The sequence below is a fragment of the Capsicum annuum genome, chromosome 5 (assembly GCF_002878395.1).
Source record: "Capsicum annuum cultivar UCD-10X-F1 chromosome 5, UCD10Xv1.1, whole genome shotgun sequence".
Classification (NCBI taxonomy): domain Eukaryota; kingdom Viridiplantae; phylum Streptophyta; class Magnoliopsida; order Solanales; family Solanaceae; genus Capsicum; species Capsicum annuum.
This window is the reverse complement of record NC_061115.1, coordinates 50550693-50577349: the sequence shown is the minus strand read 5'-3', so window position 1 is coordinate 50577349 and position 26657 is coordinate 50550693. Positions and strand designations below refer to the sequence as shown.

The following is a 26657-nucleotide window of genomic DNA, read 5'->3' as shown; positions in this document are numbered from 1 at the left end:
GATGAAAACAACAACATATCCAAAATAATCCCACAAGTAGGGTGCGAGGAGGTAGAGTCTACATAGAAACCTTACCCCTATCCTATGGAGGCTAACTAAGATTAAAACATAAACAAAAAAAATTTTATCAATCCTACTCTAGATTTGGAAGCAAGATTAGATTGTTAATCGCTTATCGACTAGATGGACATATTTTTTTCAGACAACATGATAGTGAATCATAAGTTTTCAGGAAAGAGAGGCATCACACTAATAGAAAATATTTAGAGAACAGAAAGTAGAAACGCTCAATGAGCAAAGTGATCAAGTATAGGATTGTTAATAAAAGATATCAAATAGAGATCAGATTAGTGCAACTAATCTTATTCCCATTTTTGGAGAGTCTATATCATCATAATACAAATCAATCAACTCCAACAACTTTTCTTTCACATATTTTATCACTTCATTCTCCGTGGTATTATTTTTCCTTAATATCAGAAGTTTATCCATGAGTGCACACTAGCTAGCAGAAGCATCAGCCATGATATAACTGAAAGTATAAACCAACTCTCATAAATAAAATTGAAACATGAGTATTTAATTCAGTATCTAAAGCATAAAGACATTATAGGGAAGTTTAGCCATGTAATAAAAGTAACTTATTAAATAGGATCCTACCTATCAAGATTTTCCACTGTCGCCTGTTGTTCATTAGCTCGAGGGCTTCCCAAGTATGAACAGCTTTGACAATGAAACTATATGTTGCGTTCTTCATGGATAATAGGAAACATGTTTCAGGCAATATCAAAAAGACATATTCTGATTTTGAAAAGCAAAAAAGGGCATTCTAACTTACCCAAGAATAAAGAAAACTATCAATACAACAGGCTTAATTTGCAACCAATAACCAAGAGGAATAGCTGCACGAAGCTCAATAATACAAAGTGTACCTAAAGCAAACACAACAACTTCATCAGGCCAACCCAAACCCCTCAAAGAATTAGTGAATCCAACGATAGATATCCATTTTATCAAACATGTTGCAAAAACAGAGCTTAAAAAAACAAGATTATTCGCGCATTGGGAAATTAAGACCCAATCGATACATTTTTTTAACTTTTTAGCCATTACCAAAGATCAATATTTTTCACATCTAATCCGTTCACAACCAAAGGGATAAATATCAAAATACCTAATTTCTCCTACCAACACATATAAAAAAATCAGATTTATTGAGAATTTTTTACCTGATAGGCCAAATTATTGAATGTGAAAATTTCAGTTAGCTTCAGAACACATTTTTTCAGTGCTTTTTCATCTACTCTTCACTTTTCCAACACTTCAATTTCTGGGATATTAACCAAAAAATAGTAAAAATTAAAACTTCTATAAAAATATACAAATTTAGTACCAAATGCTTTCATGCACCCTAGATTCAGTCCACAAATCCAAAAAAAATCACAAATGCAGAAGGGGGGTAAAGTAGTAAACCAAGTAGAAAGTAAATAAAATTCTTGAAAATCACAAATTTACGGGCAAAATATCAAAGAAATCTCAAACTACCAAAAAATGAGTAATGAAAACTCAATTTCTCAGTTTCGTCGAACAATAATTTAGAGACAGAAAGTAGAGAGAGAAAAAGAACATAATTCCTACCTGATTCAAGCTACCAAACGGGCATACAAATTTGATGCATTTTAGAGATAGAAAATTTTAAAGAGAGGCGGCATAGAGAGAGATGCAGTAAAGTGAAGCTAAAATGAGAATGCCCTAATCTATGTTGAGAATATAAACATACACTATTTTAATAATTATAAATACTTGCGACGGATAATACTGTCGGTAATAATAAATAAAAGTTATAGAAATATTATAAATGATACTGACACATATATTTGTTGCTAAATTAGTCTCTACAAATTAATTAAAATGATTACACATAATTAGTTGTTAAATCCATCATGAAATTAAGGTGCCAAATTTTCGTGCTGAAATTTGGCGAAGAAAAAAAATCATCTCGAATCCATTGCTATATCATAAAATAAAAAGAGACTTACTATGCTTGCGATAAAATTGATGTTTCCGTCATAAATTCGTCGCTAAAATGTGACGAAAAATGATCTGTCAGTAAATTTCGTCACTAAATGCTATTTTTTGTAGTGCATAGATAATGGAACTTTATTTTCAGCTCAAGACCCTTCTAGATAATCAAATTTTATTTTCAGCTTTGTACTCTCTTGGATAATGAAATTTTACTTTTCATCTCAGGACTCTCCTGGATAATGGGACTTTATTTTCTACTCAGGACCCTCTTGGATAATAGGATTTTACTTTTTGGCTCAGGACCCTCCCAGATAATGGGGCTTTACTTTTATAGTTCGTTTTTTACTTTAAGTTCAGGAGCCCACCTGGAGAATAGGGTGAAGATTATCAGTTGCAAGTTCAGAACTCCGCCTGAAGAATAGGACCAATTTTTATTTCAAGCTCAGGACCCCACCTGAAGAACAGGGCGATTTTTATTTTTCAAAGTCAGAAGTACTCGTTTGAAGAATACTTCAATTTTTTAAGTTCCTCTTCAATAACAACATTTGGCATGGAGGAACATCTCAAATTTTTTCAAGTTCAACTCAAATTAACGGCTATCTCAACACTTGAAAAGTCATGAAGATTCAAGTCAAAATTCCAGAAAAGCTGCATAGATAGGATTTTTCACTTGTGTCTTCATTTTTTATTTTTGTTATTTATTTGGATGTAAAAACAGAAGGCGTGAACTGGAGACTCGACGAAACCTGACTCGACCTCTAACTCATCATATCACCATTTTACCTCTTTGAACTACATGTGACCTGATTTCCTTAAAATCTGAGATATGTAAGCGGTTCAAAACCAGAACTCAATAACATCTCCTTTTTTTCTTCTTTCTTCTACTCTTTCAAACAAGTGATGCATCAAAACTTGTCTCGTTGCCTACTTCTTTTTATGAAAACTCTATGTGTTTTCAAACAAAGAGGGGCAAAATGTAGACACATAATTTTTTACCCTCCCGTTAATTTTTACTTATTTTAGCATCAAATATTTTTTGGTCAAATGTTTATTTAAGCTTTTGTTTTCATTTTTCGTAGGCTTCATTACAAATTTGCTGAAAAAAAAATCAAAAATAGAGTTACATTTTAAGATATGTTTTTTTATATTTACTTATTTATTTATTTAAATAATAAGAAAAAATTTCAAAAATATTTTCTTTTAATCTAATTTTTAGTAAATAAGCTAGTAATTTTATTATTCTCTTAATTGTATTTTATTTTAGGCTAGTTATAAATTTTTCTTATATTATCTTAAGTATAAAAATTAGTTAGTTAATATTTTATTTATTTCTTTTAAATTTTATTATTATTTATTTTATTTATATTTTAATTTAAAAGAAAAAAAAGAGGGAGAAACCCTATCCTAATAAACTACCTGTTTCCATCCTCTCAACCTCTACCACATTCCCTTTTTTTTTTTTTTCAGAAAACTCCCAGAACACACAACATACAAAAAAACAGACGAGGAAGATTAGAGAAGAATACACGGACACACTTGAGAAACAAAAGAGAAAACATACAAAAAAAAAAACAAAAAAAAAAAACAAAAAAAAGAGAGAGTTCTTTGAATTTGGAGAATTGAGTTCAGGTCTCTATTTTGAGTTTTTGGTTCGAGTTCGTGGCACAAAAAGTTAGCTATTATTAACTTTACAAATCACAAGATTGTAGCGGATTTTGTTAGAAGTTTATTTCTTGCGAGAGGTAACCCTCAATCTTTTTTTGTAAAATTTAATCTGGCAGTTATGCGAAAATTTGACCAAGCCTATTCTAACCATTGAAACTTTATATTTTTCTTGAGTGAATTCACTTTTCTGATCGTTAACAATATTTCAAAATATGAGTGCAATTAATGATTGGAATTGTTTGTTCTTGTTTAAGCCTTAATACTCGTGAATGTTGATATCTAGATATGTGTTTTGGTTATTAGTAATATAGATATGTCGGATTAAATTTTGTTGTAACCATGTATCCAATAAAAACCCAATTTAGGCTAGGTTGAAGGTATTTTTATTTTTAGAATAGATAAGTATAGAAAAGGATTTTTCCACGATAATTTGGTTCCAGTAAGGGTCAATTAAATCGCAAAAAAATGTTTAGAATTGTATTCAAATAAAAAAAAAAAGCAAAAGTTAAAACTAGTAGAAAGTTTGTGACTTTGTTGTCTGTTAATATATTTCTTATTACTTTTTATTAGTATACAAAATTAGTAAACTAAATGTGTTATGATACTATCCTTTAGCCATCTAGAGAGAAAAGATCAAGATTGTTTTTTTTTTATTTCTACGTATACATATAACTTGGTCTATTTAATTAAGTGTGTTGTGACTTAAAAAATGTCTTTCTATTACTTTGTTAGCCACGTTTTGATTTAGAAAATGTTTTTCTATTAGTGTAATAAAATATAAACTGTTGTTTTATTTCTATAGACAATACATTTATTTATATTATTTTATGACTTGAAATATTACTATAGGTTTTCTGTTTATAAAATTGGTGAATGTCAATCGACTGTATACAAATTCATAAGGAAGAATAAGAAACCTACATTTACTTTGGTTTTCTCTAAGAAAAAGAAGTTCGTTGTTACAATTTGTGTTCTACTGTAGACTTTTACATTGCATGCATTGTAATGATTGGGTGGTCTTTCATATTTGTTGTCCCTTATTTATGTATTAATTTGTAAGTTGTACATGGATTATATGAAATTGGAGGAATGAGAATGTAATGGTGTGAGCAGAATTTTATAATGTGTAGTTGTAGTATCCGTATTACTACTATTAATAAGAGTGAATACAACTCTTCGTGAACATGTCTGCTTCTTCACCTGCTTCAGCTTCTTCGTGCTTTATTATATTATCCCTAATTAATTATTTTAAGTCATTTATATATAAGAAAATTAATAATATTTAATTAAAAAATTACTACTATTAATAAGAGTGAAGAAGCAGGCAGCTCTTCGTTAACATGCATGCTTCTTCACCTGCTTCAGCTGCTTCATATTTTATTATATTATCCCTAATTAATTATTATAAGTCATTTATATATAAGAAAATTAGTAATACTTAATTAAAAAAAGGTAAAATAGGCATTTATGACATGTCTGTTTTAGCTGCTTTAATCGTAGTTTTATTATATCACCTCAAATTAATTATTATAAGTCATCTAAGTATTAAAATATAATATTTAATAAATAATAAAATAGATATAAATGATAAATTAATTCTTAATGTTTTAAATTAATAGAACATTTTATATGAGATACATTTAAAAAAATTCACAAGTATGTTTGCTCCATGATTTTACTATATTACCCCTAATTAATTATTGTAAGACATTTACATATAAGAAAATTAATAATATTTAATAAAAAAGATAAAATAGACATTTATGACATGTCTATTTCAGCTGCTTCAACGTAATTTTTTTTATATTACCCCTAATTAATTATTATAAGTCATTTAAGTATTAAAAAATTAATAATATTTAATAACAATAAAATTGACACAAAATGATAAATTAATTCTTGATGTTATAAATTAACATGACATCTTATATGAGACTTATTTAAATAAAATTTCACAAATATTTTCTAATAGTAATTTTGCTATATCACTTCTAATTAGGTATTATAAGTCATTTAGGACACATTTTCTCTGCTGCTTCAATCATAAAATTTGGTTGACTCTCGAATTTATTTCAGTGCTACTTAAATCGGAATAGAAGAAAAAATATTATAAATAATAATAATTAAAAACTTAAATTATTTTAAGAATATAATTGACTATCAGTGCCACAAAAATTTGAATAAGGAGAGTAACATATATTATTTAAAAATTAAATAAAAAATATTATAAATTACAATAGCTAATAATTTAAAATATTTTAAAATATATTAAGAATTTTATTAATTATCTAAATTATATCTGTGTTACATAAATTCGATAGTTTAGGCATTTTATAATTTGCATGTTTTATTATTTTAATTTAGTAATTTGTTGATCCAAATGATGTTTTCGGATTTAACATGTTTTGAAAATTTAGTACTTTATTTATTTTAATTTATTTACTTTATTTTGATAAAATATTATATATTTAAAAATTATGCAAAAATAAATAATTTTAACTAATAACTATTAGCATCTTATAACATTTTAAAAATATATAGTAAAAAATATGATTGACTTTTGAAATTTTAATAGAGTCACATAAGTTGCTATAAATCAAGTAACATAAATTATTTGAAATTACATTAAAAGATACTAAAATCACAAAGATTAATAACTTAAAATATTTTTAAAAATATCTTAGTAAAAAGATTTGATCAATTCACTAAATTCTAAAATTGGGACAAAGCGAGTAACATAAATTACTAAATTATATAAAAGATACTATAAATCACGATAATTAACAATTTAAATTATTTAAAAATTTGTATTATCAAAAATTTGATTGACACTCCAAATGCTATGTGTGCTACATAAATTGAGATAACATAAATAACATATGTTGGACTCATGCTGGCACAGGCTACAATATCTAGTCCTTAATAGAATTGTGGTGTGCATATTTTGAAAATGTGTGCGAAATGATGAATTTGTGCATATAGGTGGTATCAACGTATAGTTTCTTGGCATGGTATATTGACGTTTTTCTCAACATTATTTTTACAAATGAATTCTTCCATTTTTCTTGATTTTGATGTTTAACATGCTTCATCTATATCAAAGTTGGTTGCTATTTTATCTCTCTTTTTTGTTCTGTATGAATTTTCCTATTGGATATAAAGGTGGACAAAGAGTTGAATCCCATATTTATTTTATCAGCTTCCAATAGGGATATTTCAGTACCTCGACTTTTGTCTAAGGCTTATTCATTAATTTAGTGTGATCTGAGTGAGATGGATCACGATTTATTCAAGATCCTTCGTTATTGATAAAAGAGAAGAGAGTAAAAATCTATTTGTGAGGGAGAGAGGTGAGCTGCGGATTAATTCAAGACTCGTTGCAAATTGAAAAAATAGAGTGAAAATGGATAAGAAAAATTGTTTCGAGTTATAAGAGGCGAATGAATGTGTTTTAATGCCACATAAGATTTAGGCACGTTTAATATATTTGTCTCAATTAAAAATGAGGCATATACATCTTTTCGAGATGTTTAAAAATAATTCAAGGATGCAACATTGCACTTCGGTAAAGAACATCATGAAATTAACTTTTGTTGTCCTAGTTCAAGAGTTATAGATAGACAATATTAGTCTATTAAAAATGAACGAATCAAAGCCTACAAATATAATTTATCCAAAATAGTTAAAGTTAAGTATAAGTTGATAAAAGTGACCGTGCTAGAATCACGGTACTTGAGGGGTGCCTCATACCTTTCCCTCGGTCAACAAAATTTCTTATCCGGTCTTCTATTTTGGCAAACCAATAAAGAGTCATTTCCTTTTGATTAGGGATTCAATAAGGTGACTTGGAACACCATAACAACTCAAAGTGACGACTCTTTAAATAAAACAATCCCTATTCAATATTGTCACTTTAATTGAAAAAAACTTTTCGACCCTCGCGCGAAAAAGGGGTGTGACAATAAATACTCCCTCTGTTCGTTTTTACTTGTCCTAATTTTTCTAGTTGAATTTCTACTTTTACTTGTCATTTTTGACATATCAAGAAAAGACAACATTTTTTCTTTCCATTTTACGCTTAGCACTAATTATTTTTTCTCCAAATTAATATCAAGGGTACTATAGTAAAATTGTCATGTTATTAATTATTTTTTTTAATAAGTGTGTCAATTCAAATTGTGGAAAGTAAAAGAGAACGAAGGGAGTAAAAGTAATTCACTCAAATTATCTTCTAGTGAATGTTCTCCTTAAGGGGCATTCAAATAAAAAACATGAAAATATTTACTTAGGAACCGATGGAACATGTAGTTGCCTATCATGAAGACTACGAATATTGTTTCGAAATTTAAGTAGATCCTTCTGTGACTGGTAAATTGGTTAGGAACCGAGGAAACATGTAGTTTCCTATCATGAAGACTACGAATATTGTTTCGAAATTTAAGTAGATCCTTGCCTGACTGGTAAATTGGTCAGGAACTGAGGGAACATATAGTTTCCTATCATGAAGACTACGAATATTGTTTCGAAATTTGAGTAGATCCTTGCGTGACTGGTAAACTGGTTAGGAACCGAGGGCACATGTAGTTTCCTATCATGAAGACTACGAATATTGTTTCGAAATTTAGTTTGAATTCGAGGATTTGCTCGTGAAGCTTAAATGAATGGATTTTCATTTGCTCAAATTCCCTTCCAAAATCGAGCCAAACGTTTGTTAATCATTGACGATGAAACTTTGATAGTATCAAAGAATGCAACTTAATTAAAGAACTTAAGGACTTGTAAATAGCTTACGTTTTAATGTACCAAAAAGATATAATAAGAAGCATTCCTTAGAGAGTGTTTTGGAACTCCAAAGGATGTGGTGTAGTGGATGGGCTGCTCCTCCCTTACTAAAATATTTCGGGTCCAAGCCTTGGAAAAATCCAGAAAAAGAGAGTGTTTTGGACTTTTGGATCGAATTTAAATTTTCTTAAAACTTGGAGTTAATCACGGTCAATATTTAGTCAAGAAAACATCAAATAGATAACTTAATGAATCCAACAAATACGGAATATATCGTATGATTAATTTGTACCGTTATTTGTTTGGTGATTGCTGGTTTGAACATCGTTGAGCTTTAATGGAGCCACCTGAATCAAATGAGCTCCAATCCATAATTTAATTGGATACAATATTATTTGTTCGCGTGCACAGCCGGCTATGTGGATATATCATCGGTAAACCTTAGGCAAAGCCCCGAAGTGGCAGCCTGGTAAAATAAGTTGAGCAAGAAACCAACTCATGTATGCTGGTTATGTTAGGTTATGGAGCCTGATTCATATGTGACGTACTGTTATATATTACTATTTTAAGTTTTACCTTTTATTCTCATTTCTCTGTGTAACTGTACATACTCTGAGTCAGTAATATAAATAGCCCATCTATCATGGAGTTTACTCATGGGTGTTACCACATTATTCATTCTTACCTATCTCTCTCTCTCCTTAAGAACTTTCTCTCTAGTTTTTCTTTATCCTCTCTATAGATCTAGTGTGTGCGCACGCAAATCAATCCTAACAATTGGTATAAGAGCTTGGGAGATTTATCATGATCACTAAAGATGGAAGGATAGAAGTTTGGAATCAAGAAGTTTGATCGATTTGATTTCGGTTTTTGGAAGATGCAGATCGAAGACTATCTGTACCAGAAAGATCTTCACGAACCCTTGACCGGTGTAAAGACGGAGTCCATGACGGAGGAGAAGTGGAAGATCAAGAATCGACAAGCTCTAGGGCTGATCCGGTTGACTTTGTAGAGAAACATGGGGTCCAACATCGTCAAGGAGAAGACCATGTCCGATCTGTTGAAGGCGCTATCAAATATGTATGAAAAACCATCTACGATGAACAAGGTATATTTGATGCGTAGATTGTTCAATTTACAGAGTCTGAGAATGGATCTATTGCTGATCATATAAACAAGTTCAATATGATTGTTAGTCAACTGTTTTCTGTGGATATTAATTTCGAAGATAAAATTAAAGAATTGATTTTGATGTTATCTTTGCCTGAGTCTTGGGATACTATTGTTACTGCGATTAGCAGTTCCCGTGGATCTGAGAAACTGAAATTTGATGAAATATGAGATGTTGGTCTTAGCAAAAGCATTCGCAAATGAGAAATTAGGGAGACATCTGGTAGTGCTCTCAGTATTGACTGAAGGGGAAGTGTCTAATTGAAGGGTTAGAATACACATGGCAAATCAAAATCAAAGAATCGTGAAAAATATCCACAAAAATCCTACGTGATATATTGGAATTGTGGAGAGAAAAAAATACTTTCAGACAGATTGTAAGAAACCCAAGAAGAAAAATCAGAAATCTGGAGATGATAATAATTCTTTTAATTCAGCAGAAGACATTGGGGATGCTCTACTCCTTAGTGTGGACAGCCCGGTTGAATCCTGGATATTGGATTCTGGTGCATCTTTTCATTTATCTTCAAGCAAGGAATTGTTTCAAAATTTCAAGTCTGGAATTTTTAAAAAGGTGTATCTTGCTGACAATAAGCCATTTGCGATTGAAGGAAAGGGGGATGTCTGCATAAAAACTCCAGCAGGAAATCAGTAGACATTGGAGGATGTCAGATATATTCCTGGTCTCAAGAAGAATCTGCTCTCTGTTGGTCATTTGGATAGCACAAGCTACATAACAGAGTTTGGGAAAGGTTTATAGAAGATTGTTAATGGTGCTATGGTTATAGCACATGGCACAAAATTTGGAACTTTGTACACCACTGTAGGGTGTATAAACATGGTTGCTATTGTTGAGGGTGTTTCCGGCTCATGTTTGTGGCACAACAGACTTGGACGCATGAGTGCCAAAGGAATGAAAATGTTGGCTGCAAAAGGAGCTTTAGAGGGGCTGAAATCTATTGATATGAGTCTTTGTAAGAGTTGTGTCATGGGTAAACAGAAATGAGTAAGCTTCACAAAGATTGCGAGAAAGCCAAAGAAAGTATGGCTAGAAATGGTCCATACAGATGTTTGGGGACCATCTCTTGTTTCATCACTTGGTAGATCCAGATTTTATATCATCTTCATTGATGATTTCAGTAGAAAGGTATGGGTTTACTTCTTGAAACATAAGTCAGATGTGTTTGCTACTTTCAAGAGATGGAAAGCTAAAGTTGAAAATCATACTGGCTTAAAAAATCAAATGCCTGAGGTCTGATAATAGAGGAAAATATGACAAGTCAAAATTCAAAAAATTCTGTGCAGCTGAGGGAATCAGATTGATGGGGATAGTTCTCGGGAAGGCAAGGAAGAATGAAGTTGATAAAAGGATGAATAGAACATTGAATGAGCCTGCAAGGAGCATGAGGATACATTGTGGGCTGCTTAAGATGTTTTGGGCAGATGCTTTGAGCACAACTGCATACTTCATCAATAGGGGACCATCAGTTCCTTTGGGGTTCAAGATTCTGGAAGAAGTATGAACAGGAAAAAAACTCAAGTATTCTCACTTGAGAACTTTTGGTTGCATTGCTTATGTTTATGTTGATCCAGAAAAGAGAGACAAGCTTGATGCTAAAGCTATAAAGTGCTACTTTATAGGTTATGATTATGACATGTTTGGGTAGAGGTTTTGGAATGATAGAAACAAGAATATCCTAAGACATTGTGATGTGACATTTGATGAAAATATCTTATACAAAGACCGAGAGCAAAATGTTCAAAAGACTACAAAGCAAGTGGGAATTGAGCTTGAGTTGCCGAAGAGTACATCCAAAGATGTTACAACGGAAACTTAACAAACTCCAGAGATTGTCATTGAAGAACCAGAGGTGGAATAAGTGACGCCTAATCAGGTTGAGAGGAGATCATCTAGGACCATTAGAGCACTAGATAGGTATTTACCATCATTACATTATCTGTTGCTGACTGATGAAGGAGAACCAGAGTCTGTTGCTGAGGCACTACGGGTGGAGGATTCAATCAAGTGGGAGCAAGCCATGGATGATAAGATAAGCTCACTTGAGAAGAATAACACATATATGTTGACTGAGTTACTTGCAGGGAAGAGAGCCTTGTTGAACAAGTGGTTGTTCAGAATCAAGGTAGAACCAGATGGCAAAAGAAGGTTCAAGGCTCGGTTAGTAGTTAAAGGATATTCACAAAGGAAAGGTATTGATTATGCTGAAATATTTTCTCCTGTTGTGAAATTAACTACTATTCGAATTTTATTGAGTATTTTTGCATCGGAGAATTTGCATCTTAAGCAAATGGATGTAAAAACTGTATTTTTACATGGAGATTTGGATAAGGAAATCTTTATGCAGCAACCAGAGGGATTTGTAGTTCCAGGCAAAGAACACATGGTGTGCAAGCTCAACAAGAGCTTGTATGGGCTGAAGCAAGCTCCTAGACAAGTGGTACAAGAAGTTTGACTCCTTTATAAGCAAGAATGGCTTCCGCAGGCTTTCGCAGGAGTAAAAAGGATCAGTGTTGCTACTTCAAGAAATACACTGATTCTTATGTATTTTTACTCTTGTATGTGGATGATATGTTGATTGCAGGATCCAGTATGAAGGAGATAAACTCTCTGAAGGAAAGTCTGTCTTCTAAGTTTAAGATGAAAGATTTAGGTGCAACGAAGCAGATTCTTGAGATGAGGATTTGTCAGGCTAGATCTGCTGGCACTTTGAATCTATCCTAAGAGTAGTACATTGAGAAGGTACTGGCTAGATTCAGAGTTAATGATGCTAAGCCCAGGACTTCTCCATTGGCAAATCACATAAAATTGTCAAAGGAGCAGTCACTAAAGACAACTCAGGAGAGGGAGCACATGACACTTGTTCCATATGCTTCTGCAGTTGGGAGTCTGATGTATGATATGGTTTGCACTAGACCTGACATAGCACATGCAGTGGGAGTTGTTAACAGGTACATGGCAAACCCCGGGAAAGAGCATTGGGAAGCTGTGAAGTTGCTTCTAAGATATCTAAGAGGTACATCCAGTACTTCACTTTTTTTTGGCAATGGCAAAGTGATTCTGCAAGGTTTTGTTGGTGTTGATCTTGGTAGGGATGTGGACTCGAGCAAGAGCACTTCCGGATATATTTACACCATAGGTGGTACAACAGTGAGTTGGATATTCAGGCTTCAGAAGTACGTTGCTCTTTCATCTACTGAGGCTGAGTATGTGGCAATAGCTGAAGCTGGAAAAGAGATGATATGGCTAGCAGATTATCTGGAAGAACTGGACAAAAAGTAGCGTGAGAAGATTCTTTACATAGATAGCCAGAGTGCCATACAGTTGATGAAGAACCCGGTCTACCATTCGAAGATGAATCACATTAGAAGACGGTACTATTTCACTCACAGGGCTGTGGAAGAAGGTGATATGTGTTTGGAAAAGATAGATGGTGCAAAGAATCCAGCAGACATGTTGACAAAATATGTTAATTTTGGTAAACTAATGTTGTGCAAAACCTTAGTTGGTTTTCTATAATTGTGTCTACAAATGTTGCGGTGTGGCGAACATATTGATGATGGAGGAATTTTTTCTTTTTTATTTTGAGAATGTAATTCTTGGATGACAGAATCAGTCTCCAAGTGGGAGAATTGTTATGTTGTGGAGCCTGATTAATATGTGTCGTACTGTTATATATTACTGTTTTAGGTTGTACTTTTTATTCTCATTTCTCTGTATAACTGTACATACTCTGAGTCATTAATATAAATAGCCAGTCCACCGTAGAGTTTACTCAAGGGTGTTACCAATAATTCATTCTCATCTATCTCTCTCCTCAAAAACTCTCTCTAGTTTTTCTTTATCCTCTCCATAGATTTAGCGTGTGTGCACGCAAATCAACCTAACAGGTTAATTATTACAAAAAAAATATTTTTTTTTCATGTAGGGAGTTTCCTTTTCATTAAGTACATCGAACGAGGAGATTTGACAGATCAACTTCAGAAAAGAGGTCAGCACGATGTAGATGCAGGAAAACAGAACTAGAACGGTCTTAATGCCTACGAAGACAATTTCAAGCTCATTAAAGTTGAAGGTGCAAAATGGTGTATAATGCCGGATTAACTTTTCCCCTCACCACAGCTGAAAACATTTAACATAAACAGAAAAAATTCCAACAAATATTAGAACAACAATCAAGCTCAGGGACTATGGAAGTAGGATCAAATAGAAATTGGGGCCTCGCATATCAAGAATACTAAGTAGAAGTAGATGTTCTTGAACAAGCTGGTCCATATTCTGTTTCCTCTGCTCTCGTGTCCCTCTCCTTTTAACACATTTACTCTGGACCAATATCTTTCAGTGCACAAATCTGCTCCTCACCCATGGCAGACATGACAGACACAACAAGGTCTTTGCCATTAGCGAATCCATCCTTGATCTGCAAATTAGAACTAGTTAGGAAACCTGTAATATTTTCTATGAACCGAAGAATTACAAGCCTAACAGAAGAAAAAAAAAACTCATAATATCCACCAACTGAACTGCCCCTTTTACTAAATGGGAATCAAATGAATTACGATCTTCTTACGTAAGAAGACACTCGAGCTTCTAATGGAATTGGAGCATGCACACTGCAATGACTAAATATTTACTATACTCGAAATATTTACTAACTTCAAATTACAACTTGGAAATAGTGCTGAAAAATTGGATGCGCAGTTAGATGCTTACTAACCTGCGTGAGAAGATTCTCATCAGTTGGAAGCCTGAGGTCATCTTTAGTATTACCATTTTCGGTGAGGAGACTCACATATAATATGATATTAATAATCATAGATCCGATACTTTGATCAAAAAATAACAAAAAATAATCTGACTAGAGAATAGAGATATACAAATCCATCCTCAGAGATGTCAATAAGCTGGTAATCTGTACGATTAACATGGGGGACCTGCAACAGACACAGGTATTATACATGAGGCCAATACTATAAGGAAAAGAACATTGTGAAATGGTCATGAAGACCACGAGGAATACATACATCACAATTGTGAGAAGAGGGAACAATATCCTCAAGTTTCTTGCCATTGAAGATGTCAATTGCAACAAAGTGACATTTGGCATGTCAGTGCTTGCCAGTTTTGGAAGTGGAGACTTCCACAACCTTTAAACAGAAATGCCTAGATTAGCAACCACTGGAAGTACGTATTGAAGGGAAAATTCATTGCAGGAACCCTGTTTGATCTAAGAATGAGGAACAAAAGCCAAACTAGAATCTGCATTGAAAGCTAGATAACCAATGAAGATCTCCACACATAAAAATGTGAAAATATTTTGATCCAACCAAAAAGTTAACCAGCTAAGATTTTTTTTTCTTTTGAGCTGATTTGTCTCCACTTTCAGTTATCTCATCTTAGATTACGCAGATAGTCTGGTAATCAGTATTATTGTTGATTTTATATTAGCAACAGAACTTTTATCTACTTTTAACATATATAGCTAATAGTAATACTTTTAACGTATATAGCAAGTAGTTGAGATTAGTCATTGTTGCCGTGATATCTTCAGATGCAAAGATATTGATAATTGACAACTTAGCATCGTGCAGCTAAATTGCACAAAGTCCAGTACCAGATCCATGAAAATAATGAACTTAATATGGGATATCACAGCTTACATCATCTCTGGTTCGGTTTCCTAGAATCTGAGGATATAGAAACACACTATCAGTCTGGGATAATAGCACAAGAAATGCTCTTAATGGGTCACCTAGGAATCCTAGAGTTTGGAGAAGCATTAGAAACCAGGATTGGAGCCGCAGAGAGAGACCTAAACGAGTTCAATCGCATACGTAGGGTACAACTTATGGATTCTAGTGAAGTCAGTATCTTTTGTCCATACCATGAATATATGATAAGAAATCTACTAAATAGTGAACCCAATTATTAAAATATACGCAAAAGGCCTAAAATGTCCTTCGACCATGTAAAATGATGTAAAAATATCCTCCGTCTAATTATTGAGCCTAAAATGCCCTTTCTGTCTATCTATTGGGCCAAAAATGCCCTTTCCATCTACCTATCGGGCTATTTTGCCCTTTTATTTAAGAAAAAAATTATATAATACCACAACTTATCTTATTACACCACATAAAAGTCCTATTCCCTCCGTTTAAAAAAGAATGACCTACTTTGACTTGACACAAAATTTAAGAAAATAAAGAAGACTTTTGAATCTTGTGGCCTTAAATTAAAGTTGTGTCAAATATACCAAAATGTTCTTTAATCTTGTGGTCCTAAACATGTCAGGTGGAAAGCTGAAATCAAAGTATTGCCAAAAAAGGAAAGGAGTCATATTTTTGGAATGGACTAAAAATGAAAGTAGGTCATTCTTTTTTAAATGGAGGGAGTATCATTTTTATTAATATTAATTTAATAACTAGTACATAATATCAATTTTTCGTCATTCTAAATTGATCTAATAAATAAATAAAAAATATAAATAGCCATTTAAAAAAATTTATTACATAAACATAGACGTATTAATTGGTTATTAGATATAGTATATAAAATATTTACTTCTAATAAATAGAAAAATAATTATATATTAAATTCTCATATTTGTTATTTATTGCCTATTCTTATAGAAGCCTTTGTTCTTTCATTTTTTATATATTATATCAAATCTTATGTTTTTTATTTTTATTACCTACTGTCATGATGCCTCCATAAAATATATGGTATACTTACTGAGGGCATGACCTTGGATAGGAAGGTGTGGAGGTCGCCGATAAGGGTAGAAGGCTAAGACGCACGCGTGGGATATAACAAGTAGTTAGAAGAGTTCATGTTTAGTCGGGTTAGTAATCCTAGGACTGTGTCCATAGTTAGGAGCCCCTAGTCAGGAGGGTTTGGGTGTAGCGAGTGCCTCGGGTCTGTGAGTGTATGTGTAATACCCCGTAGTTTTTCTAGCTAATTTCATCTCAAGAATGTCTAGTATTAGCTTGTAAATTGAATGATGGTTATTCTATGAGGAATTATAAAGATTTTTACTTTTAGTCATATGAAAAATTCAATAAGCTTTCCATCGATATAAGATTCGCCCAAATCCGATAACTGGGTTAAAAGTTACGACTATTTCAAGTTTTCATTGTAAAACAACGCCATATTAGTCAGTGGCGCGTCGTGCTACAAGAGGAAATGACATTTGGAAAATTTTCAGTAGGGGTCCATGATTATGGTTCTTCAGAATTCAATACTGTTAGCCACAGTAAAAGAACTCAAATAGTTCTTCAGAATTCAGTACTGTCAGCTACAGTCAACCCAGACATAGTGCAGAATTTAGATAGTTCCATCAGATTCAGGACTGTCAAATACAGTCACTCATGTTATCAGTTATATTCAGATTCAGTAATTATGTTATCATAGTATTAGCGTCAGTTGTGATGTCCCATACATGTATTCTCACGCTCATGATAGTTAGTTAGTTATTATTATTGTTCATGCATATAAACCCTATGCAGTCAGCCTACCTCACATGCATACCAGCACATTCAAAGTACTGATGCATTTGCGCTATGGTGTCTTATACCATAGGTTTAGAGACCCGAACTCCAGATCAGCAGTAGATTCTAGTTTTAGCAGTCAGAGTTAGAAGTGAGTCCTCATCATTCAAGCATATAATTATTCCCTATCATCTTATTAATTAGTTTATTAGTTGGAGTTAGTTGGGGACATGTCCTGTCAGCTCCTTACTCAGACAGTTTTGTTAGTTAGAGGCTTTCTAGACTATAATATTTCAGACTTCAGTATTTTCAATTTTGTTTTGGGTATTCTATTACCCCACACAGATGTTATATCATTCAGATTATGTTCAATATTGAACCTTATGGCCTTTCAGTGCATATTTCCGAATTATTATGTATTATGCAGTGTACAGGTACAAATATAAGTCAAGGGTTAGCTTGTGGTCGTTAAGGGTCATGAGCACCGTGTAGCATTTTGGGTACCAGATCCAGGGCTATACAAACTTGGTATCAGAGCCTAAGTTTTAATAGAGTCCTAGAAAGTCTGAAAGCCGCATCTAGTAGAGTCTTGTACATAGGTGTACTGTGTGCCACATTTATGTACAGGAGGCTATAAGATGTTTTAGGAACAGTTCCCCTCTTTCAATATCCATGTCGTTCTAGTGAGCATAATCTCAAGTCAATCTCTCAGTCTAATCCATTCTCTCTTTCTTCAACAGAATATGCCTCCTAAAATAAGAAATTGAAATCAGTCAGCCTCTAAGCCCGAAGATCCTTTGGGTGAACATGTTTCTCATACAGAGTTTTGAGCTGCATTCACTACTCTTGGAAACTAAGTTACTGCTCAGAATGAACGACTAGCTATCGTTCTGGTCAATCCAGTGGCCCATTTAGCTGCAGCCAGGATTTGGGATTTTACCTGAATGAATCCTTCATCCTTTCTCAGGTCTAAGATAGATGAGGACCCTCAGGAATTCCTAGATCAGGTGTAGAAGGTTACATACATAATGGGGGTTACTTATAGGGAGAGGGCTGAGCTAGCTGCATATTAGTTGCAGGATGTGGCTCATACTTAGTTTAAGCAGTGGAAGTCAGAGAGGGAAGACGATGCAGGTTCAGTTGAGTGGGAGAAGTTTGCTTCAGTGTTCCTTGATAGATTCTTTCCCCTAGATCTTAGAGAAGCTAAGGTGCTAGAATTCATCAATCTCAGGCAGGGCAATATAAAAGTGAAAGAGTATTCTCTTACGTTTACTCAATTAGCTAGATATGCCCCTCATGTGGTTGCAGATAGTAGGGCAAGGATGAGTAAGTTCATTTCAAGGGTGAATGATAGCGTGGTTAATGAGTGCAGATCCACCATGTTGAATAGTGACATGAATTTAGCCAGGATTATGAATCATGCTCAGCAGATAGAGGAGTAGAAGGTTAAGCAGAGGGAGAAGCAGAATAAGAGAGCTAGGACAAGTAGCTTTAATTTTAGTCAGCCTAAGTCAGAGGAAGGCAATCACTCTCAGATTTGTCCTAAGTCATCAGTTCCAGCTCCTTCTTCAGCCAGTGCTCCAGTTCTAAGTTCAGAGAGGGTAACAAAAATAAAGCGACAGGCTTTAAGTCCTAAGGCAGTGTTAGCAGTGCCCGCACTAATCCTCTTTGCCAGACTAGTGGAAAACACTATCAGGGTATTTGCAGAGCTGGCAGTGGTATTTGTTTTGGATGTGGCAAGCCAGGCTACAAAGTCAGAGACTATCTTTAGCTAGGTCCTCAGGGTCAATAGAATCGCTCCTCAGCTTAGTCTGATTGCCAAAATTAGTAGGGTGCCACCTCCAGTGCTACTAGAGGGCAACGCCCAAATTGTCTCTATGCTCTTCAGTACCAACAGGATCAGGAAAATTCTCTTGATGTAGTTAGCGTTACGTTACAGATCTTTCATGTGTATATTTAAACTCTGCTAGATCCAGGAGCTTCTTTGTCTTTTGTTACTCTCTATTTAGCAGGCGATTTCAAAATCTGTCCTAAAATCCTAGCAGAGCCCTTTTCAATATCTACCCCAGTGGGTTAAACCATCATATCTCGATGGGAATACAAGACCTGCCTGGTTATGATATTTCAGAAAGTCACTTTAGCAGACTTAGTCGAATTAGAGATAACTGATTTTGATGTCATTCTCAGTATGGATTGGCTTCATTCCTGCTATGCCATAATCGACTGCAGAAATAGAATAGTCCAGTTCTAGTTCCTAAATGAACCCGTCCTTGAGTGGAAGAGTAGTGTATCCGCTTTTAGGGGTCAGCTTATTTTCTACCTTTGGGTAAGAAAAATGATATCTAAAGGATGTGTCTATCATCTTGTTCAAGTTAAGGACACTAGTTTCAAAACTCCCAGCTTTGAATCAATTTCAGTTGTAGGTTAATATTCAGATGTCTTTTTCGAAGATCTTCCAGGAATTCCTCCCGAAAGGAAAATAGACTTTGGAATTGATATTTTTCTAGATACTCAACCTATCTCTATTCTGCCATATAGAATGGCACTAGTAGAACTTAGAGAACTGAAAGAAAAATTAAAGGATCTCTTAGATAAAGGATTCATCAGGCCCTGCATTTCCCCGTTAGGCACTCCAGTATTATCCGTGTGCAAGAAAGACGGTTCTCTCAGAATGTGTATAGATTACCATCAACTCAATAAGGTCACTGTCAAGAACAAGTATCCTTTTCCCAGAATCGATGACTTATTTCACCAACTTTAGGGTGCCAGTTATTTCTCTAAGATAGACCATATATCCAGCTATCATCAGCTCAGAGTCAGAGAATGTGACATTCAAAAAATAGCTTTTCATACATGGTATAGTCACTTCAAATTCCTAGTCATCTCATTTGGTCTTACTAGTGCCCCAGCCGCTTTCATGGACTTGATAAACTCTTATGTTCAAGTATTACTTAGACATGTTTGCCATAGTCTTCATAGATGATATTCTGTTCTATTCCCGTAGTGAGCGTGATCATGCAGACTATCTCAGGTACTTCAGACTGTTAGAGATCATTAGCTATTCCCCAAATTTAAGAAGTGTGAATTTTGGCTAAGGTCAATAGCATTTCTTAGTCATATCATTTCCGATGATGGCATTAGAGTTGATCCTTAAAAGACCAAAGCAATAAGAAACTGGCCCAGACCTATCTCTTCATCAGATATCTGGTGTTTCTTGGGTTTGGATGGCTATTACCGATGGTTTGTTAAGGAATTTTCTTCTATTGCATCACTATGTCTAGATTGACTCAGAATAAAGTCAAGTTTCAGTGGTTAGATCCTTGCGAGAAGAGTTTTCAGGAGTTAAAGACTCGAGTTACTTCAGCTCCAGTCGTAGCTCTCCCAGATGGTTCAGATGGGTTCATAGTGTATTGTGATACATTCAGATTAGGTTTGGGTTGTGTCCTCATACAGTTTGGTATAGTCATAGCCTACGCCTCCAAACAGCTTAAGCCCCATGAGAGGAATTATCCTACTCATGATCTTGAGTTATTAGCCGTAGTCTTTTCCTTGAAAATTTAGAGGCATTATCTATACGGTGTTCATGTAGATGTGTTCACTGATCATTAAGTCTTCAGTATGTCTTTTCTCAAAAAGATCTCAATCTTCATTAGAGAAGGTGGTTAGAGCTCTTGAAAGATTATGACATGAGTTTTCTTTATCATCTGAGCAAGGCCAACATAGTATCCGACTCTCTTAGTAGACTATCTATGGGTAGTATTGCTTATGTGGATGACAGTAAGAACAAGTTAGCTCAGGAATTCCATCAGCTTACCAGACTAGGATTTTACTTAGTCAATACAAATAAGGGTGATATATGGGTTCAGAGTAGTTTAGAATCATCTCTAGTTTCTGAGGTGAAAGAAAAGCAAGATAGAGATCCCAGCCTTGTCAAGTTGAAAGAGTCAGTTCAGGATCAGAGAAATAGAGGTTTTCTCCCAAGGGGGAGATAGTGTTCTTCATTGTCAGGGTCGTCTCTGTGTTCCAGGTGTAGATGACTTAAGGTAGCAAATTCTTGTAGAAGCGCATAGTGTGCACTACTCTATTCATCCAGGGTCCATAAAGATGTACCACGACTTGTGGGAGATCTATTGGTGGAGTGGGATGAAGAAAGATATTGCAGAGTTTATGGGTAAGTGCTCTACATGTTGGCAGGTTAAGATAGAGCATCACAAGCCTAGTGGTCCTATGGAGAAGTTCATTATTCCTACTTGGAAGTGGGAAGAAGTGAGTATGGACTTCGTTACGGGTTTGCCTCAAACTCATCATCATCATGATTTAGTCTTGGTCGTTATAGACAAAATAACCAAATCAGCCAATTTTTTTCTAGTCCATACCTTTTATTCAGTCGAGGATTATGCCAAACTCTACATCAGGGAGTTGGTCAAATTGCATGGTGTTTCGCTATCTATTATCTCAAATAGAGGTACCTAGTTCACCTCTCATTTCTAGAAAACATTCCAAAAGGGTCTTGGTACCCAAGTTTATCTCAGTATAGCCTTTCATCCTTAGACAGATGGTCAAGCAGAAAGGGCCATTCAGATATTAGAAGATATGGTAAGGGCATATACAATTGATTTCAAGGGAACTTGGGATGAGCACTTACCTTTGATTGAGTTTGCATACAATAACAACTATCATTCCAGTATTCATATGGATCCATTTGAAGCTGTCTATGGTAGGAGATGTAGATCTTCAATTGGTTGGTTCAAAGTTAGTGAGGCCTTAGTTATAGGGCCTAACTTAGATTCGATGCCTTAGAAAAAGTCCTATTGATTAGAGAAAGACTCCGAACTTCTTAGAGCCGACAGAAGTCTTACGCAGATATTCGTAGAAAAGATCTCGAGTTTGATATTGGTGACTATATCTATCTAAAGATCTCTCCCATGAAGGGAGTGAAGTGGTTCAACAAGAAAGGGAAACTCAGTCCCCGATATGTCGATTCCTTCAAGATTCTCAGTCGATTCGGCAAGGTAGATTATGAGCTCGAATTACCTTCAGATCTAGCTTCAGTTCATTCAGTCTTTCATGTCTCTTTGGTCAAGAAGTGCATAGGTGACCCATCAGTTGGACTATCAGACTCGTAGATTGAGAAATAAAGAAGTCCCTTTAGTCAAGGTTCTTTGGCGAAATTAGTCCATTGAGGAAGCTACTTGGGAAGCAGAGGCAGACATACGTACCAAGTATCCTCATCTCTTCTTCGCCAAATTAGATCAAGCTCAAGGTAACGGTTCTCCTTAAGCTTACTTAGTTTCATGTTCAGTGTTCATCATAAACTTGTTATGTAGCTTCATGCTCATGTTCCCATTAGAAACTTGGTATCAAGTACCATTGCAATTTAGTCATGCACGTATGTATCAGTTTAGTTATGTAATTATACATCAGACATGTATTCTCATTGTGAGAAACTTAGTTCTTCAGAATACTCAGTCATGCATTCATGAATCAATTACACATGCATCAGATATACATGTTAGTATTATATGTTCAGCTTTTCAGTCATGTCAGTCATGATGTCATGTTCTAGTTATTCATGTTTAGTATGTACATTATTTGTCTTTTCTCCCCTCTTATTCAGTCTCATTTGAGGAAGAATGTTCTCAAGGGGGAGATATTGTGATACCCAGTACTTTTCCTAGCTAATTTCATCTCAAGAATGTCTAGTATTAGCTTCTAAATTGAATGATGATTATTCCATGAGTAATTTTCAAGATTTTCACTTTTTGTCATGTGGTAAATTCAATAAGCTTTCCATCGATATAAGATTTGCCCAAATCCGATAATTGGGTTAGAAGTTACAACTATTTTAAGTTCCAGCCGTAAAATAGTACCATATTAGTCAGTGGCGCGCCACGTCACAAGAGGAAATGGAATTTGGCAAATTTCAGCAGGGGTCCGCGATTATGGTGCGTTGCGCCAAGGCCCAAATTTAGAATTGTCCTTTTTCAGTGTGTTAGCACGATTTCCTCCGGGTTGCACCAAAGTTCCAGGTCACAAAAGATAGGGCAACACGATGGCTCTACGTCGCGCAATCTCTCAGTTTCCTAATTGTCAAATTCCAGTGACACGACATGATAGCGCTGCGTCACGTTAGAGGTTCAATTCGGAAAATTTTTACTAAAATTACAAGACACGTCCAGGGTGAAAAGGGTCAATTTCCCACCCCTATTTAAGCCCTTTAACATGCGATTTAGCCATTTTTCACCCAAAATACACTCTTTTCTCTTAAAAACCTCTCAAGAACAACCTAGGGCTTTTCATAAAAGATTCAGAATCAAGAATTTCCTCCTTCAATCTTTACGAAATCACAAACTAAGGTATACGTAGTGTTCATTCATGGACTCCTTTCGTCCATGAAGCCCAAGAATCTCTTTTTTAAGTTTAAGTTTATCGATTTCTTTATGAATTTCAAGTTGGTTTATTTTGTTTATGTTGAGAATGATCAATTGAATTCAAATCCATGTTGGGTGATCAATTTTATGTGGAATTGATTTGTATAGATGTATATTCATGTGAACCTATTAATAAACCCTAGATAATGAAATTAGAGATGAATCATGATGATTAATTATGGTATAATGTTGTCTATATGTGCTATTCCTACCATGTGTTTGATTAAATGCCTAGATGAAGGAACAATGCCCAACTAGTATGATACCATGAAACCCCCATGTATGTACAAGTTATGCCTATCACATGTTTTTATGGAATGCTTCTGTAAATGTATTGTGGATTATGATGTTAGTTATATGTTTAAGTAAGTTATGCTTGGTCAGTTTTGCTTCCATCGAGTTCTGGGGGTACTTGTACACGAAATATTAGCTGTGTGCCTAGAGCCATGTCTTGTTTTCATGATACTCTCAGTCAAGCTATGAATTCTTAGACTTAAGATAGTCTTATGACTCAGGAAATCTCCATAATCTCATGAACTCAGTCAGTTGTCAGATATCAGTAATATCCCACCAGTCAATGGAATTCAGTAACTTAGTCTATGTTCAGTTTAATAAATTATGTTTAGCGTCTATTCAGATGGGAGTAGAAATTAGCATCGAGTGAACCCAAGGATGGGAAATCACCTGTTATATGCGGTTCTAATTCTTAGAAGCAATTCTTGCATTCCAGAACTATGTAGCCAGGATAGGTTGAGACATCATAGCCTGCTATATGAGGGTAGATGAGGTGGCTTAGCCTGCTATATGAGGGTTTCCACCGTTCTTACTAGATTTACTTGTTATATTACGGTCGCTCACATGTTGTCCTTACAAGTGGCGCGGTATTGACACCCTTCTAGTCAGGGCTTAGATTGGACCCCAATTCAGCTATAATGCATTATTTGGGGTATATCGGTTAGATGAATACCTCCCACAGTCCCAGTATCAACCTTAGTAAGAGAACTCAAATAGTTCTTCAGTATTCAGTACTGTCAGCTACAGTCAACTCAGACATAGTACAGAACTTAGATAGTTCTATCAGGTTCAGGACTGTCAAATACAGTCACTCATATTATCAGTTATATTTAGATTCAGTAATTATGTTATCACAGTATTAGTGTCAGTTGTTATGTGCCATGTATGTATTCTCACGCTCATGATAGTTAGTCGGTTATTATTATTGTTCATGCATATGAACCCCATGTATTCAACCTACCTCACATGCATACCAGTACATTTAAAGTACTGACACATTTGCGCTGTGGTGTCTTATACCATAGGTTCAAAGACCCGAGCTCCAGATCAGTAGTAGATTCCAGTTTCAGCAGTCAGAATTAGAAGTGAGTCCTCATCATTCGAGGACATGATTATTCCCTATTATCTCATTAATTAGTTGGGGAAATTTCCCATCAGCTCCTTACTTAGATAATTCAGTCAGTTAGAGGCTTTCTAGACTATCATGTTTCATACTTCAGTATTTTCAGTTTTTTTTGGGTATTCTATTACCCTATACAGATGTTATATCATTCAGATTATGTTCAGTATTGAACCTTATGGCCTTTTAGTGCATGTTTCTGCATTATTATTTTATATTATGCAGTGTACAGGTACAAATATCAGTCATGGGTTAGTCATTCGGGGTCATGAGCACCGTGTTGCATTTTGGGTACTAGATTCGGGGCGTTACAGTATTTACTACTAGGTGGGTGTCGTTTTTCGAATGCCCTATTTCTTATCTGTTATTTCATATGGCACTTATTTATATTATTTCGTATTGCTCTGATTTCTATTTTATTTTAGTATGTCTTATTCCTTTTTATGCTATGTCATCCATCATGTTGCATGTTTCATTACACTCTTGTTTACTATTCTCTTTCTTGAGCCAGGGGTCTATCGAAAACAACCTCTCTATTTTTTTGTAGGTAGCGGTATGGACTGCGTACATTTTACCCTCCCCAGACCCCACTTTGTGGGAATACACTAGGTTTGTTGTTGGTGTTGTTGTCATGTTGTCATAGTGAGATATAATATATAGTGATAGTTTACGTTTCGATATTATTTAATTATTATAAATAAAAATGTATAATATTATCTTTTTGTACTTTTTATGTTAAAAATGAAAATACTTGTTAAATATAAATTCACAAATAATTTTCATATTTCATTCACTAAAAATTATAAAGATTAATACATTATTAATAAAATCATAACTAATTGTGGTGTGCCGACAAAAGATTAAAATTTATGAGAAATATGCATTTAAAAATAATTAAAAACTTAGATATGTCAAATTTGACATAAAAATTCTATATTTATTAGGTTGTTCATAATTACTTTTGGTCAATGTCAATATATCACTTGAATTAATTAAGTTTTTTTTTCCCAAACTTTCAGCAAAAGGATATTTAATATCTTTCCCTTTTAAGTTTGTTTAAGAGCTTAACAACTAGTCTTCTATCTCAACCTAAGTAGCAGTAGATTGAGGTATTTCATCAATACTTTCATATTTATCTTCTACACAATATATTTCTTATAAAATATTAGTACACAAAATTTGAGAATAACTGTTATAAAGGATTTTTATTTTACAAATAATGTAGTACTATAATGGATGTCATTACCGTTATAGGTAGAATATTGTTATAGAGAAGAAAAATATAATATAAAAAATTAGTTTTCAGAGAAAATTAAGCCATTGTAGTGAAATATTATTATAATGAGGGATCATTATAGAGAGACGAGAAAATTAAAGAAAAGGTGTCTTTTAAGTTTTGAATGAAGGATTGGTGACATTGACCAACTTAAAGGGTCAAATATAATTAAAAAAATTAATTAAGTTAATTGTGGACTTGATTAATGTTTTCAAAACTTGATAATATTTTTAAAAATACAAATCAACCCACACCCCTCTCTTCTCCAAATCAAGTGTTTCTTTCCTCTTTTCCCTCTCTCTATCTCGATTGTTTCTTTCAAACTTCTCCCTATCAATAGTTTTGTAAATTTCTCCCTTCAATTCCCGGCAACTTCAACCTCACGGTG

The 26657-nt window shown here is 34.2% G+C and overlaps 1 pseudogene; it reads right to left on the bottom strand.

Moving 5' to 3' along the window:
- Nucleotides 1–13865: 13865 nt before the first annotated feature.
- Nucleotides 13866–24315, bottom strand: LOC107849843 (annotated as a pseudogene).
- Nucleotides 24316–26657: the final 2342 nt, after the last annotated feature.